Raw genomic sequence first — 15,235 nt, 5'->3', positions numbered from 1 at the left:
TAGAGCGCTACAGCGCAGGCGCTCGACTGCACCGGGCGACCGGAAGCTTCACTTGCATCTCGCGGGAGTTCAGCCCCGGAGTCTCGCGAGAACTGCTCCAGGAGTCCCAACTGAAGCTGCGGAGAGTGGGTCCCTACGGCAGGAACGGACTGGGCGTTTCCGTTGTCTGCGTCTCGCTGCAGGTAGGGGATGGAGCAAGTAGGGGGGCGGAGGCTCCAGGTCCGGGGGTACGTCCCTGCCCCCGTGTAACTCGGATGTCCGTCCTGTACATCCACCGTTGCCGAAACAGCGGTGCCAGACCCGGACAGCACCTGTCGGTGACTCCACACTGCGTTTCGACTGCAAACGCCCGCCTCCTCAGGGGCTTTGCTTAACTGGACCATTCAGCTAAGTGTTTATTAACGACGGCACTAAAGCCATCTGGAGCTTGAAAGTTCTTTGTTGTGGAAGGCGGTTTTGTGAGTTGTAGGAGATTTAGCAGCATCCCTGGTCTCTACCGAGTGCCAGTAGCACATCCTTCGGAGTGTGACAACCAAATATGGCTTCAAACACTGCCATAGGACCTCTGGGAGGCAAAAATCGCCCCCGGTTGAAAATCACAGAGCTAAAGTTTAGAGTACCATTTTATGTTGTGGGGAAAGGTGAGCCAGCACTCAAGATCCTTAAGTCTAATTAGATAAGGCACCAAATCTCTCAGAAATAGTGAAAACGTTACAGCCAGGGAATTAAACAAGAACAAAGATGGATTCGTACACTGCATTAGGAGTTTAGAGAAAGGAAAGGTGTTTGGAAAGGGAAGTGATCGAGTTTATCTCCGTAGGAAAAGTTTGACTTTATCGGGGGCTTGATGGGTAGGATTTGTATGGTGGACAAAAAGAACAATCACAGGAAGGGGGGGAAATGAGCAAAGGAATAAAAACTAAGTCAGGACCTTCTTGGAAACAATGAGGAATCTGACCTGACTCCGGAGTTGTGCACTGGGAATATAAGGTATCTAAGTCCTAATAGGACAAAATTGGATCAGTGTCAGTTTCATGCACACCACTGAAGAATACAATGAGTTTTGCTCTCTGGCCATGAAAAGCTTAACGTATTTAAGAGGCAGTGAAGAGTGACAGGGTTTCATAGAGGGAGAGTCCTGTGGGTTTCTGTTAGAAATCATTATGGAGGAGAGACTTAGTTGACTTTAAATGATAGGTAAGGGTTGCACAGAGAGTCGGGGGGTGGGAGGGGACATTCCAGGCATGAAGAGAGAAATAAGAACAGTAACCCTGAAGCGGATACAATGTTTTTGAGAGAAAAAAAGTAAACAATTAACTCCAGCAGAGGTGGAAAAGGTTGAGAAAAGAAGTGTGGAGCATGTGGGAATCGCTTTTGAATACTAGTATGTGATTTTGTTGCTGAGAAGCATTAAGGATTTTGAGAATAGTGAAATGATGCAAACAGTGTTTTAAAAAGATGTTATGTTGTAAATGCTGTTTAAAAAGTAGAATCACGGGCACCTGTAGTCCCAGCTACTCGGGAGGCTGAGGAAAGAGAATCGCTTAAGCCCAGGAGTTGGAGGTTGCTGTGAGCTGTGTGAGGCCACGGCACTCTACCGAGGGCCATAAAGTGAGACTCTGTCTCTACAAAAAAAAAAAAAAGTAGAATCACTTGGCCACTGTTAAAAGAGAGCATCTGTGCTTGAAGACCCCCCTCCCTATTACTCCCACCTTTGGTCCTGAAGTTGAATTAGATAAAATGTTCCCCCAAAGCCAGTATAACTTCACTTAGGGGTAAGAAAATTACTTCTAATATTAATTGGAAAATGTCCCATTAGACACCTATCAATAGTATTCATATTCCTACTCATTGCATTAGACACATCCTATGCCACACCAGTTTAGTCTTTCAGCCCCAGGTCTATGGAACAACTGAAAGCACTACTGTTGGGAGCAAAAGGCAACTTATCTGAAGTACCTCTGTAGAGTCTGTAAAAAGGTTTGCTATATAGATGGGTTGCTTTGGAACTGGAGTCCATGAATTTTGTCTTTGCCTGCAAGTTAAAATCCTCTAGTTGGAAAGGTATTCTAAGTTCATTCAGTTCATTCTCCCACTCTGCCACTGGTGATCTTCCAGCTGCCCCTTATACACATTTCTAGTTTCCTCTTAACTTCAAATGAGCAGCCCTGGGCTTGGCCTAGGAGCAGTTTGGCATAAGTCTGTCTAGCCCAGACTTAGCAAATACTCAGCCCTCAGGTAGGCACTACAAGCACCTATACTCATATAGCAGACAGGGACAATTTATCACAGTGTTCTCTTGTCCACAGCACTTAGTGTGAAAAGCTTTCTCAGCACCAGTTCTGGCAGTCACTAACAGTTGATTGGAATTCACTCAGGATAAGAAGTCCATTTGCCATCCCTAGCCAAATCCCTTTTCCTTTAGACAGCTTATCGTATTTAAAGATAGGATTTTGTTGTACCCACTCCCTTTCTGCCCTCTACCCCCTTAGTTTAAACATCCTCAGTTCAGTTGGACTCTAGCCTATAGCCTGTTCGCTTTCTCCAACACACAGCCCAGTTATTTATCCTTTTATGATGTGATTCCCAGAACTGAGTACATTCTCCAAAGGTATTATCAGTAAAAAGGACGTTGACATTTTCATGAACTTGCTTAGACATTGTCTTCCTCCTAATGGAGCCTAGAATTGTGTTAGGCTTTTTGACCATCATATCAGGCTGGTGCCTTTTACTGACCTTGCAGAAAATTAAAACTTTAGGATTCATGTACATGAACTGCCCTTAATCATCTAGGTTCTTTATCTTATCATGGTACAGGTTTTTTGTTTGTTTGTTTTGAGACAGGGTCTTACTCTGTCACCTAGGTTGGAGTGCAATGGTACAGTCATAGCTCACTACAGCCTTGAAGTCCTGGGCTCAAGTGATCCTCCTGCCTCACCCTTCCAAGTGGGTAGAACTACAGGTGCATGCTATCACATCTGGCTTTGATTTTAATTTTAATTTTTTGTAGAAATGGGTCTTGCTATCCCAGCTATGCCCAGGCTGGTCTCAAGACTCCTAGCCTCAAGCTATCCTCCAGCTTCAGCATCCCAAAGTTCTGGAATTACAGGTATGGGCCACTGCACCCAGCCCAGTTGATTTTTTTTTTCTAAGCACAAGTACAGGACTTTATTTCTCATCCTCTTAAATTCTATCTTGTTAGATTCACCTAACTCCCCTAGCCATGGAGATGTTTTTGAATCCTAACTTTTGTTTTCTAATAAATTGACTGCCCTTAGTGTTATCTTTGAATGTAATAAGTATCTTTGAATGTAATAAGTTGTCTTCATCCAAGTTATTGATTCAAGTGCTAAACTGAACTAGGTTAAGATCAACCTCAAAGCCTTTCTAGAGACCCCATGCCATAAATTGACATGGAACACCCAATATTCCTTGTCTATTGACACTCAAGTCAGCCATGAGATGTACCTCAATCAGCAAATAATGGGTGCTTATGGGCCCCCTGGTACTGTTGTAGCTCTTGGGATAACACAATGAACAAATGAATAGTATATCTGCTGTCATGGAGGTTACCACTCTAGCAAGACTGTATTGTCCCTCAGGCTACAGGTCTCCAGGTTCTTAGGTAGATACCAAAATACTTCACAAAGTGACTTATGTCTACCTATGGTATTTCCCTTCCAAAATAGAAAATTTAAATTTGGCATGACTTGTTCTCAGTATAACTAGGAGTATGTGAATGAATAACAATGTATTATTTGTGTCTAGGGATTCACATTAAATGAGTTAATGTATAATAAAAGTGTTTAGTATGGTGTCTGACTGAAAACAGGCATTTAATATATTTCTCTTAGTATTTTAGTCTCTTTAAATGTATAGTTATAGACTAAGATAAGCCTTTTTCCTGTTTCTGAAAGCAAGAATAACATTAGCCTATCTCTCATGGTATGGCATTTTTCTTGCTGTTCCTCATATGTCACTGGTCAGTAGTTACACAATCACATTTGATTATGTAATTTGCCAGGACCCAAAGACTTGGATTTAGTGGAATGTCCAGATGTTTTCTTAATGGACTTATCTTGAGGTTCACAGCCCGCCTAACCTTGTTTCTTCTATGCTGAGAGTTGTTCTCTTTAACAACAAAACGGAAGTTCATCAGATCTGTGCCCTGTTATTTCAGTGTATGCCAAGCACTGAAGCAGTTCACCTTTCCTGATCATAGTCTAAAGTCTGCTTTTTCCTGATCATAGTGCAAAGTCTTTTGTTTTAAGCATATTTCACACACTTCAGCTCATTGTGGGCTTTTGCCCTTCTCACATTAGCCTCACATGTTTGTGGTCCCTTTTTAACATTACTAGTGTCCTACTTACATCTTGTATGTGTCCTCTTTAAGTTGAAAGTAATCAGAGAAGCTCCTCATTATCACCAAGTTGATTTCTATAGTTGTCTCCCTCTCAGAAGAAGCCCAAGTTGTCCCAGTCACCAGGGACAGCTGCTGTTTACACCACAAATGAGAGTCCTGGCTCCCTCTCATCAACCACCAAGTCCAGTCAATCCCTCTCATGAAGGATTTCTTCGTAGGTACCTCAACAAACTTCAGCAACTTCTCACAAAGGTGCTGTGGACCACCTGAACAGACTCCATTGTCAGGCCTCTAGGACAGTGATTTTCAACTGGTGTGCCGCAAAAAATTTTAAAGATCATTAATTATTTTCGAAAGAAGTTCAAAACACAGTAAGCATATTCTGTTTAATCAGCATAATTTAAGTCTGCCGTGGAACTTTAACTATACGTTCAAGTGTGCTGTGAGATAAAAAAAAGTTGAAAAACACTGCTCTAGGGCCTTAGCGCTGGTGCTTTCAGGAGGCGTTCTATGCAGTGCTGAGGCCTGGGAACACTGAAACTCCACCATGTCTCATCCCTGCAGTCCAGCATCACCTTCTAACACTGTCCAACCTACAACCCCCTCCTCACTGTAGTCCCATTTTGCAATCATTGAGCACTTATTGCATACCAACCTCTGTGTTAGGAATGCATTCTGGAAAAAACACAGCCCCTGTTCTTTCACATATTGTTGTCCCCTCATTGCTCCTGATTATCTTCACCTTGACACATCACTGCTTCCCTGCAGGACCTTTTCCACAGTGCCCCAGAGTTAGAGAACTCCCTTTTGTCCTTGATCTCTTGGTAGAATGCACCCTCCCACTCATGTGCTGACAACTCCTTGAGTATTTCCTTCTTTTTCTTTCCTACCTGTGGGTTTTCCAGCTTTGACATGTGTTCCTTACTGCTGCTATAACAAACTGCTAAAAATTTAGTGGCCAAATACAACACAAATGTATTATCTTACAGTTCCATTGCATAGATGGCGGCACAGGTCTCGGGCTAAGATCTAGGTGTCTGCAAGGCTGTGTTCCTTGTGGAGAATCTGTTTCCTTCTGCTTTGCCAGCCTGTAGAGGCCTCCTGCACTATTTGGCTGTGGCCCCTTCCTCCATCTTCAAAGCCATCAGCATCACCTCTCCGTCACCATCCTTCTATAGCCGCACTTCCCCCGACTTTCCTCCTTTACTGCCTTCTTCTGCTTTTAAGGACCCTGGTAATTACATTGGGCCCACCTGGATGATCCAAGCACATCTTCTATCTTAAGGTCAGCTGATGAGCAGCCTTATTCCTTCTGGGAATAAGGAGCCTGGGTTCTTCTTTATCATGAACCCTAACATATGCACAGATTCTAGAGATTAGCCCGAGGACATCTTGGGCAAGGGGCCACTTATTCAACTTGTTCATCTCAGCCAGACATTTGGAGACCATCTTAGATCTTTCTCTTGTCCTAATTTCCCAGTTTAATCTATTTCCAAATTCTGTGGCACTATCTCCCCCATCAACTCTAGACCAAGCCTTCCTTGGAGATGCTTCAGGGGTCCCTAGGTGAAGGTGATGGGAAATGGAGCAGGAGCACACACTCTCATGCTACCACAGGCACTTCAGTCACAGCGGTTGCTTTATTTGTATTATTTGTATTATATTTGTAATTCTAAGTAATTTGTGGGTGGAAAGAAGGTGGAGGACGCAAAGTTTTATAAAAAGTTTGGAAACACTAAAGCTTCACTGTCCAATACTAAAGCCACTAGCCACATATACCTATTTGTGTTTAATTAAATTAAAATTAAAAATCCAGTCCTCACTAGCCACATTTCAGGTGCTCACTGGTTCCAAGGTTGGACAGCACAGGTATAGAACATTTCCCCCTCACAGAAGACTCCACAGATTGTAGAGGGTGGAATTCTAGAGTGCTTCACCTTTGCCCCATAGCAAATATTTGCGAAGTGATTGCAGCTGTTCCCCTCCTGCGACAATAGGGTCATTTTCTCCCAGGGTTTTCAGTTCCTCCACTTCACCTGTCAGTTTTTCCTTGGCAGAATTGAATGAAGAGTTACAGCCCTTCTTGCTTCATTAGCTGTTTACCAAATCAAGTTATTGGCAGCTGAAGTCAAGGACGGACTGTATATAATAAGGAAAGTTCCGTCTCGTCTCTGCCCAGCTGGGTAGATAGTAACGGCACCTGTGGGTCCGTCGGTGGTTCTTTCGGTTCCCTTTCCGTCTGTCTGCCTGCTGTGCTTAGCCCTGTGCTGCTTGCCCGGGCACGGAGGACTGTGTGTTGGGGGGTTTATCTTCCTTACATGTGTATTTCCTTCTGCTGCTTCTGCTGTTTATGCTGAACAAAGTAAGCCCTCTTCCCTTGGCACACTTCAGCTTTGAAACCTAGTCCAGAAGAATTCATGATATCATTGTTTACTTCATCCAAATTCCCAGTCGCCATCCCTCTTCCCTGCTTTCTCTGGAGAATTATTGCCAGTCGTCCTAGTTTTGCACAGCTTGTCTTTGTTATCCACTTTTACTATTTGGACCTTTTTCTAATCTTTCTCCTAAAACAGGAGCAAATATTTTTCTGTACAAAGCCAGATAATAAATACAGTAGCACCTCTGTAAGTTGACCACCCAAGGGACTGTACCAAACTAGTCAACACACAGAGGTGGTCAGCATAAGGAACGAGGCCTACTGTCCTGATACCTACATGTGGTGCATGTTTGGTCTGTGAAAATTAGGTCAACGTGAGGAGGTGCTCATTGTAGGGAAGTGATCAACTATGGAGGCTCCACTGTATTTTGGGCTCTGTGGTCCAGATGGTCCCATGTCATAGGCCATGTGAAAGCAGGCTTAGACAGCAGTGAGAGAACCAGGCTAATTTAGGCCTCCTGTCAGCAGTGTGCCACCCCCTGCCCCAATAACATTTTTTTTTTAAATATAAGACCTTTTATTATTTTAAAAATCTCTTCAGGGAGGCACCTGTGGCTCAAAGAGTAGGGTGCTGGCCCCATATACTAGAGGTGGCGGGTTCAAACCTGGCCCTGGCCAAAAACTGCAACAACAACAACAACAACAAAATCTCTTTAAGATTATTGACTATTTAAGCAGAAACAATGGCAATATATTATGGGGCTTATAACAAAATAGTAAAGTAATATATGAAATAATATTACACAATAAAACGCATAATTATATAATAAAATGATGTTATGAAAAATGACAACAACAGAACAAAGGCCAAGATAGTACGAAGTATGCTGGTAAAGGTTTTTATATTATATGTCAAGCAGTGTAATGTTACTTGAAAGCAAACTATGATAAGTTAAAGATACTTATCTAAAGTAACTATTAGAAGAAAAAAAAACCAAGGAGGACTAGCTTATAAGAGGTAAAGTGGAATCTTAAAAAATAATTAATACAAAGTCAGAAAAACAGAAAAATGAGATCGAACAGATGGGACAATAGAAAACAAATAGCAAACAATAGTGATCAGCGTAGAAAACATGCAAAGTAAAAGAAGGTAAGCACAGAAGACCACATTGTATATGTCTATATACATCACTTAACAATGAGGGTATTTTCTTTCTTTCTTTCTTTTTTTTTTTTTAGAGACAGTCTCACTATGTTGCCCTTTGTAGAGTGCCATGACGCCACAGCCTCAAATTCTTGGGCTTAAGAGGTTTTCTTGCCTCAGCCTCCCAAGTAGCTGGGACTACATGCCCCAATAACATTTTAAACATTGTACTTCATTATACCAAGAGTGTCCTATCTGCCTTTTCTACCACAGTCACAGCTTTCCGGTTCTAGAGTTAAAAGTGCCAGCTGTGCCCTGGTTTCCTGTACAAAATGTGTCATTCTTTAGGAAATATATTTCAGATTTCTTCGGATTTCATTCCATGTTTGGTGTGAATCAGTGGAGGCCCAGTGAGGCTTGATGAGTCTCCTGGAATACCTCAGATGTATATTCCAGGAGACTGACCGTGCACTCCCAGTTAGCTAGATTTCTACCTCATCTTGTGAAGTTTCTATTTGCCCCATGCCAGTGTGTGTATGATCTTCCACATCACTCTAGATAACATTTATTGAGCACTTACTGTGAGCCGCACACTGTGCCAGGTGCCTGGCATGCATTAGATTGTGTAATCCTCCGAAGAGCACCATAAAGTAGCCACAGGGTTATCTCTGTTTTACAGATGACAAACCCAACCGCTGACTGCCGTGGTCACATTACCCAGCCGCTGAATGGCAGAACTAGACTCGAACCGAGCTTTGTCAAACTCCAAAGCCCTTGTGCTAACATACATACATAAATCCACCTATCTGTTATCCATCCTTCCAGCTGTCCATCCATCCATCCGTCTATCCATTGAGATTTCAGTGGTCTGTGCTAAAAGCTGTGAAATCATTGACATTTTCCCCCAGTTTCTCGTAGTTTTATTTCTTTAGACAACCTGTTAACCTTAGTTCCAAGACCTCTCAGTTTCTCAGAATGTCTTCCTTTGGGGATTATTTCTTCCATCTTTTCTAAAATACAGAACTATTTGTTCCTTCCTTATATATAGATGTATGGAGAAGCATATTATTGGCTCTTACATTTGCAGAGACTTAGATTTATAGCACACATATTTCAGGTAAAAGGAAGACAAATACAGCACACAGTCTGCAGATAAATGCTAGTTTCTCCTTTCTGTGTAGATGATGGGAGGTAGAGTTGGTTTTAGCTTCCTCTGAAGGATGCCTCCTGGAAATTTCTAGGGCAATCACTTCCTTTGCCTTCTCACCACTGTCTATTGTATTTACTGGCACCTTCTAATTAATTAACAATTAATTTTTCCAGATGTCAATGCTGGTACTAACCCCAAGTTAAACCCAGCTTATTCCCCCAGGTACACAGGGACCCTTGAGCTAAATGTTCCAAACTTTGAGATGGTGAGGATGTTGTGTTTATGATTTCATACCACAGGTCTTCCAGTTTCCCTATGAAAATATAGTGGATTGGATTCTATAGGACATATCACAGATATATCATTTATTTAGTCCAAAAAACATGCATGTATGGTAGTATCCTGGAAGGCATGCCAAATTCCTCTACACCATCTGGAAGGCATGTCATCTTCCTCTACACCATCAGGTTTAAATAAGAAAAGAAAAGAATTTGAGACTTCCTGTTTGTCATTTTTGAATTTCAATATTGAGTACTAAAATATATATGTTATTTTTCATTTTATTAACTAGGAGCCATATATTGAAAACAATGTCTGGAAGCTTCTACTTTGTAATTGTTGGCCACCATGATAATCCAGTTTTTGAAATGGAGTTTTTGCCAGCTGGGAAAGCTGAATCCAAAGTGAGTATGAAACCTTAAATTCTGTAAGAATTTTTATGGTGTTGTAATGATATAATGTGATTTTATCACTGGAAGAGGTCTGGACAGATGAGGTAATTAAAATTTACCGCAATTAAATGAGGCTTGCTTTGGAGTCCCACATTGTTAAAAGCCAGACAGGGACTGTCCTTCGAGTTGTTTGTTCATCCTTTAATTCAGCACACACTTACTTAGCACAGACTAATGTAATTTTCTGGGTCTCTTTACCATGATGGTTTATTGTGATAGCCAGCATGAAATGCTGCTTAAGTGCATAGAAATACAGTCTACTTGTAGTGGGTCATGTTTCAGCAACACATAGTAGATCGATTAATACCTGAGAGGCCAGAAGAGGCTGTTACTTCTATATCCCTCTGCTGCCATTGGATCTGCAGCACTTCCAGGTTGGGTGGCACCTATGTGCTGTCCTCCCTAGTGATCCCCTGGCTGCATGCAGGAAACTAAAACAGCACCAGAGGTGATACCACTTGACTTTCTTGTTATCGCAAATAGTTCTAAAAAACAAGCTTGGCTGGTGCAGTGGCTCATGCCTGTAATCCTAGCACTCTGGGAGGCCAAGGTGGGTGGATTGCTTGAGCTCAGGAGTTCGAGACCAGCCCGAGCAAAAGTGAGACCCCCCTCTCTACTAAAAATAGAAAAACTGAGGCAAAAGGATCACTTGAGGCCAAGAGTTGGAGGTTGCTGTGAGCTATGATGCCACAGCACTCTACCCAGGGGGATAGCTTGAGACTCTGTCTCAAAAAACAAAAACAAAAACAAACAAGCAAAAAAAACAAGCTTGGTTCAAGAATATGTGCCATTCAAATTAAACAGACCTGTACAATGGAGTCTTGAGACGAGAATAGCTCAGTTCCTTCCATCTTTTTGTCCTAGCCCACAGTCCTAATAAATTGCTCACAAGTATGCAGTGTTTCTCCCAAACTGTAAAAACCTTTAATGTCCTTTAAGACAAGGAATGGAGTTTTTAAAATTAACTGTAATGCATAATGTTCACTGTATGCTGCTTTTCAACTATTCAGATCTTGCCACAAAAATATGATAGATATGTAAGGTATCATTTACCAGGTGATGTTGCTACATTCTTATGAGAACACTGTTCATTAAAACTTGGTTTTGAGGTATCTCCATAGCAGTAGTTGCCCTGTGGGACACAGCTACTTACATATAGTTTCTGTCCATTCCAGTGGCTGTGTCCATATAAAAATACTTTGTCACATGACTTAATCTTAGTTCTTTCTCCTGCTACCACTCACCTTCTTAAAGCATTTCTACTGTTTACTCCTCGTCTCTCAAGATTGATCACTGTATAAAGTAATGGAAAACACCACTGTGAGCCAGACACAAAATATGTTCCTTCTCAAGGACTCACTTAGTTTCACCATGGCAACGGGAGTGAAGTAAACATGCTTTAGCACTGCAAGGGATTCCGGAGCAATTGGCATTCTTCCTGCAGCCCAGTTACGGGAACAACCGCCTCAGAAAGGAGGCTGGATTAATTTCCCGTGGCTTTTGTAACAAAGTACCCAAAACTGAGTGGCTTAGAACAGAAATTTATCTCATAGTTCTAGGGAACAAGAGTCCAAGATCAAAGTGTCAGTGGGGCCCTGCTCCCCGTGAAGGCTGTAGGGAAGGATCTATCCAGGTCTCTCTCCCAGCTTCTGGGAGTTCCTGGGTTTGTGGCAGCATAACTCCAATCTTCATGTGGCATTCTCCCGTGTGTTTTCTGTCTCCAAATCTTCCCTTTTCATAAATTAACTGGTAATACTGGATTAGGGGCCCACACTACTCCAGTATGACCTTCTCTTAACCAACCACGTTTGCAATTACCGTCTTTCCAAATAAGGCTGCATTCTGAGGTATTGGGGCTTAGAACTTCAACATAGGAATTTTGAGGGGATATAACTCAACAGAAGTATTTTTTGGAAAATGTATTTGGAAAGAATTACATTGGAGTAAAATGGCATACCAGGTTGTGAATTCCCTCTCCACATAATAGTAGGACAATTCTACATTCTCTCCAGTTAAGCCATTTCAGCCCACAAAAGGGACACTCCTAGCAGGGCTATCTCCTGCTGCTGACTGCTCACAGCTGGGGCTGAGCATGGCCTCCCACCACTCCTAGGTTCCCCTGCCATGCCATCTCCCTCCACCTGAAAGAGGCCTATGGCACCCATTATGAGTGCCTCCTCAGCCATCTCCACTGCTCACCTGGTACCCTAGTGCAGGAAGCCCAGCCTTTAAGGCCTGGTGTGAACGGCACCCCTTTCCCATGGCTCTCTCTCTGTCCCCTTAGACCCAGCCTACGTCAGGTGCTCACCTTTAGCTACGTTTTTTTTTTTTTTTTTTGAGACAGAGCCTCAAGCTGTCACCCTAGATAGAGTGATGTGACATCACAGCTCACAGCAACCTCCAACTCTTGGGCTTAAGTGATTCTCTTGCCTCAGACTCCCGAGTAGCTGGACTATAGGCACCCACCACAATGCCCGGCTTTTTTTGTTACAGTTGCCACTGCTGTTTTAGCTGGCCGGGGCCGGGTTTGAACTCTCCACCCCTGGTTTATGGGGCTGGCGCCCTACCCACTGAGCCACAGGCGCCACCCTAGCCATGCTTTTTATATGTCTTTTTCCTTTAAGAGTTTCTTATAAAAGCAGGATATACCTTTTTAGAAAACATAGTCTCGGGCGGCGCCTGTGGCTCAGTCGGTAAGGTGCCGGCCCCATATACCGAGGGTGGCGGGTTCAAACCCGGCCCCGGCCAAACTGCAACCAAAAAATAGCCGGGCGTTGTGGCGGGCGCCTGTAGTCCCAGCTGCTCGGGAGGCTGAGGCAGGAGAATCGCTTAAGCCCAGGAGTTGGAGGTTGCTGTGAGTTGTGTGAGGCCACGGCATTCTACCGAGGGCCATAAAGTGAGACTCTGTCTCTAAAAAAAAAGAAAAGAAAACATAGTCTCAGGCAGCACCTGTGGTTCAAAGGAGTTCAAACCTGGCCCTGGCCAAAAACTGCAAAAAAAAATAGTCTCCTTTATCACATGACTAAATGGTTACAGAATTCAGTAACTTCCTCCTTGCAACATTGAAAAAGATAATTTTCTATAAAAAATAAGATTTTCGGGGTGACTCCTGTGGCTCTGTCACTAGGGCACCAGCCCCATATACCAAGGGTGGTGGGTTCAAACCCGGTCCTGGCCAAGCTGCAACAACAAAAAAAAAAAATAGCCGGGCGTTGTGCTGGGCACCTGTAGTCCCAGCTACTCAGGAGGCTGAGGCAAGAGAATCACCTAAGCCCAAGAGCTGGAGATTGCTGTGAGCTATGACAGCACTCTACTGAGGGAGACAAAATGAGACTCTGTCTCTAAAAAAAAAAATAATAATAAGATTTTCAGTAAAAAGTAATTTTATATAAATAATTTTAGTTAGGTGTAAGTAATAAAGATACCTAACTAAATAATATATATAAAATATTTCTTTTATGGCCGGGCACAGTGGCTCACGCCTATAATCCTAACACTCTGGGAGGCTGAGGCAGGTAGATTGCCTGAGTTTACAAGTTCAAGACCAGCCTGAGCCAGAGTGAGACCTTGTCTCTAAAAATAGCCGGGCATTGTGGTGGGCACCTGCAGTACCAGCAAGTGGGGAGGCTGAGGCAAGAGAATCGCTTGAACCCAAGAGTCTGAAGTTGCTGTGAGCTATGATGCTACAGCACTCTATTCTACCAAGGGCTATGAAGTGAGACTGTGTCTCAAAAAAATTCATTTATTAAGCAATTGGCTGTTTCTGTGCTTTTTGTTGAGATTTAGATAACAAAATAGAACATTTTAAATAGAACATTATGTGAAAACATAGATCCTCTTTGATAAGTTTCATGATAACAATAAATAGAGTAAAAGCAGTGTGGTTTCCCCACAAGAAAACCAACTACAGAATGAAATGTCAGCATACTTGATACTGTACAGAAATGTTAATCTGTTGTTGTTCACGCCCGCATCTAGGATGACCACCGTCATCTGAACCAGTTCATAGCTCATGCTGCTCTTGACCTGGTAGATGAGAACATGTGGCTGTCGAACAACATGTACTTAAAAACTGTGGACAAGTTCAACGAGTGGTTTGTGTCAGCATTTGTCACTGCAGGGCATATCCTTATTTGTCGTAAATACCTAACTAAAGCTCGAGTTAACAAACCAGAACATGGAACATAGACACCAGGCACTGAGTGAATAGACTTCAGAGTCAGTAAAAATGCAAAAATTTCTATTGATTGGGGCTACCTTTATTATTATTTTTTTTTTTAGAGAAAAGATATTTTGTTTGCAGCTAATTCTAAAGCTAAATCTCATACATCAAACTAAGGTTTTTCTGAACCATATCAGAGGTAATTTTACTTTATTTTATAGTTGTTTAAAGATTATGTTTTCTAGGGCAGCGCCTGTGGCTCGGCAAGTAGGGCACCAGCCCCATATGCCGAGGGTGGTGGGTTCGAACCTGACTCCGGCCAAACTGCAACAAAAATTAGCCAGGTGTTGTGGTGAGTGCCTGTAGTCCCAGCTACTCAGGAAGCTGAGGCAAGAGAATCACCTAAGCCCAAGAGCTGGAGGTTGCTGTGAGCTGCGACTCAATGGCACTCTACCGAGGGTGACAAAATGAGACTCTGTCTCTAAAAAAAAAAAAAAAAGATTATGTTTTCTAAAATAAAACTAACTTTAAATCCAGTTTATGTATTCAACTTTTCCATTGCAACATATACTGCATGTGACTAATTTGGAGAATATTACATCGACTGATTGCTTTCTGTTTTTCATTTCTAAGAAAGATTGTACCTTAATTATTTCACATATGAGATTTATTATGCTTCATGACATAAGGCAAGAAGATGGAATAAAGAACTTCTTTACTGATGTCTATGATTTATATATAAAGGTATGATTTATTCTATAATTTTTTAAATCTGATTATAATAAAAGAGGATTCTAACCTTGACAGGAAACTCGACTGTTGAAATAAATAACTCCTTATGCTGCAGTTTTCCTTTCAGACTGGCTTTCCCCCAGTCAGAACTATTTCTGGCAACTTCCTCAACAGACAAGTCTTCACAGCCAAATTAATATGTATTTAGGAAAACAACTCATGGTAGCTATTTTTTTTTTTTTTTTTTTGTAGAGACAGAGTCTCACTGTACCGCCCTCGGGTAGAGTGCCGTGGCGTCACACGGCTCACAGCAACCTCTAACTCTTGGGCTTACGCGATTCTCTTGCCTCAGACTCCCGAGTAGCTGGGACTACAGGCGCCCGCCACAACGCCCGGCTATTTTTTGGTTGCAGTTTGGCCGGGGCTGGGTCTGAACCCGCCACCCTCGGCATATGGGGCTGGCGCCCTACTCACTGAGCCACAGGCGCCGCCCCATGGTAGCTATTTTTAAATGATTGTGAACGTAAACCCGTTTTATTTTTCCCCTTTTAGTGCCTATTGTTGATTTTATTAGAG

General features: G+C 42.6%; 1 long non-coding RNA gene across 1 annotated transcript; it reads left to right on the top strand.

The window, feature by feature from the left end:
- The first annotated feature begins 92 nt into the window (after positions 1-92).
- Positions 93-14,551, top strand: LOC128578138 (uncharacterized). Its single transcript, XR_008377675.1, has 3 exons — positions 93-182; positions 9,606-9,717; positions 13,744-14,551. It is a non-coding gene; the product is annotated as an uncharacterized LOC128578138 (long non-coding RNA).
- The last annotated feature ends 684 nt before the right edge of the window (positions 14,552-15,235 follow it).

The sequence above is a fragment of the Nycticebus coucang genome, chromosome X (genome assembly GCF_027406575.1).
Source record: "Nycticebus coucang isolate mNycCou1 chromosome X, mNycCou1.pri, whole genome shotgun sequence".
NCBI lineage: Eukaryota > Metazoa > Chordata > Mammalia > Primates > Lorisidae > Nycticebus > Nycticebus coucang.
The sequence above is the reverse complement of the archived record's forward strand: the minus strand, read 5'-3'. Positions and strand labels throughout refer to the sequence as shown.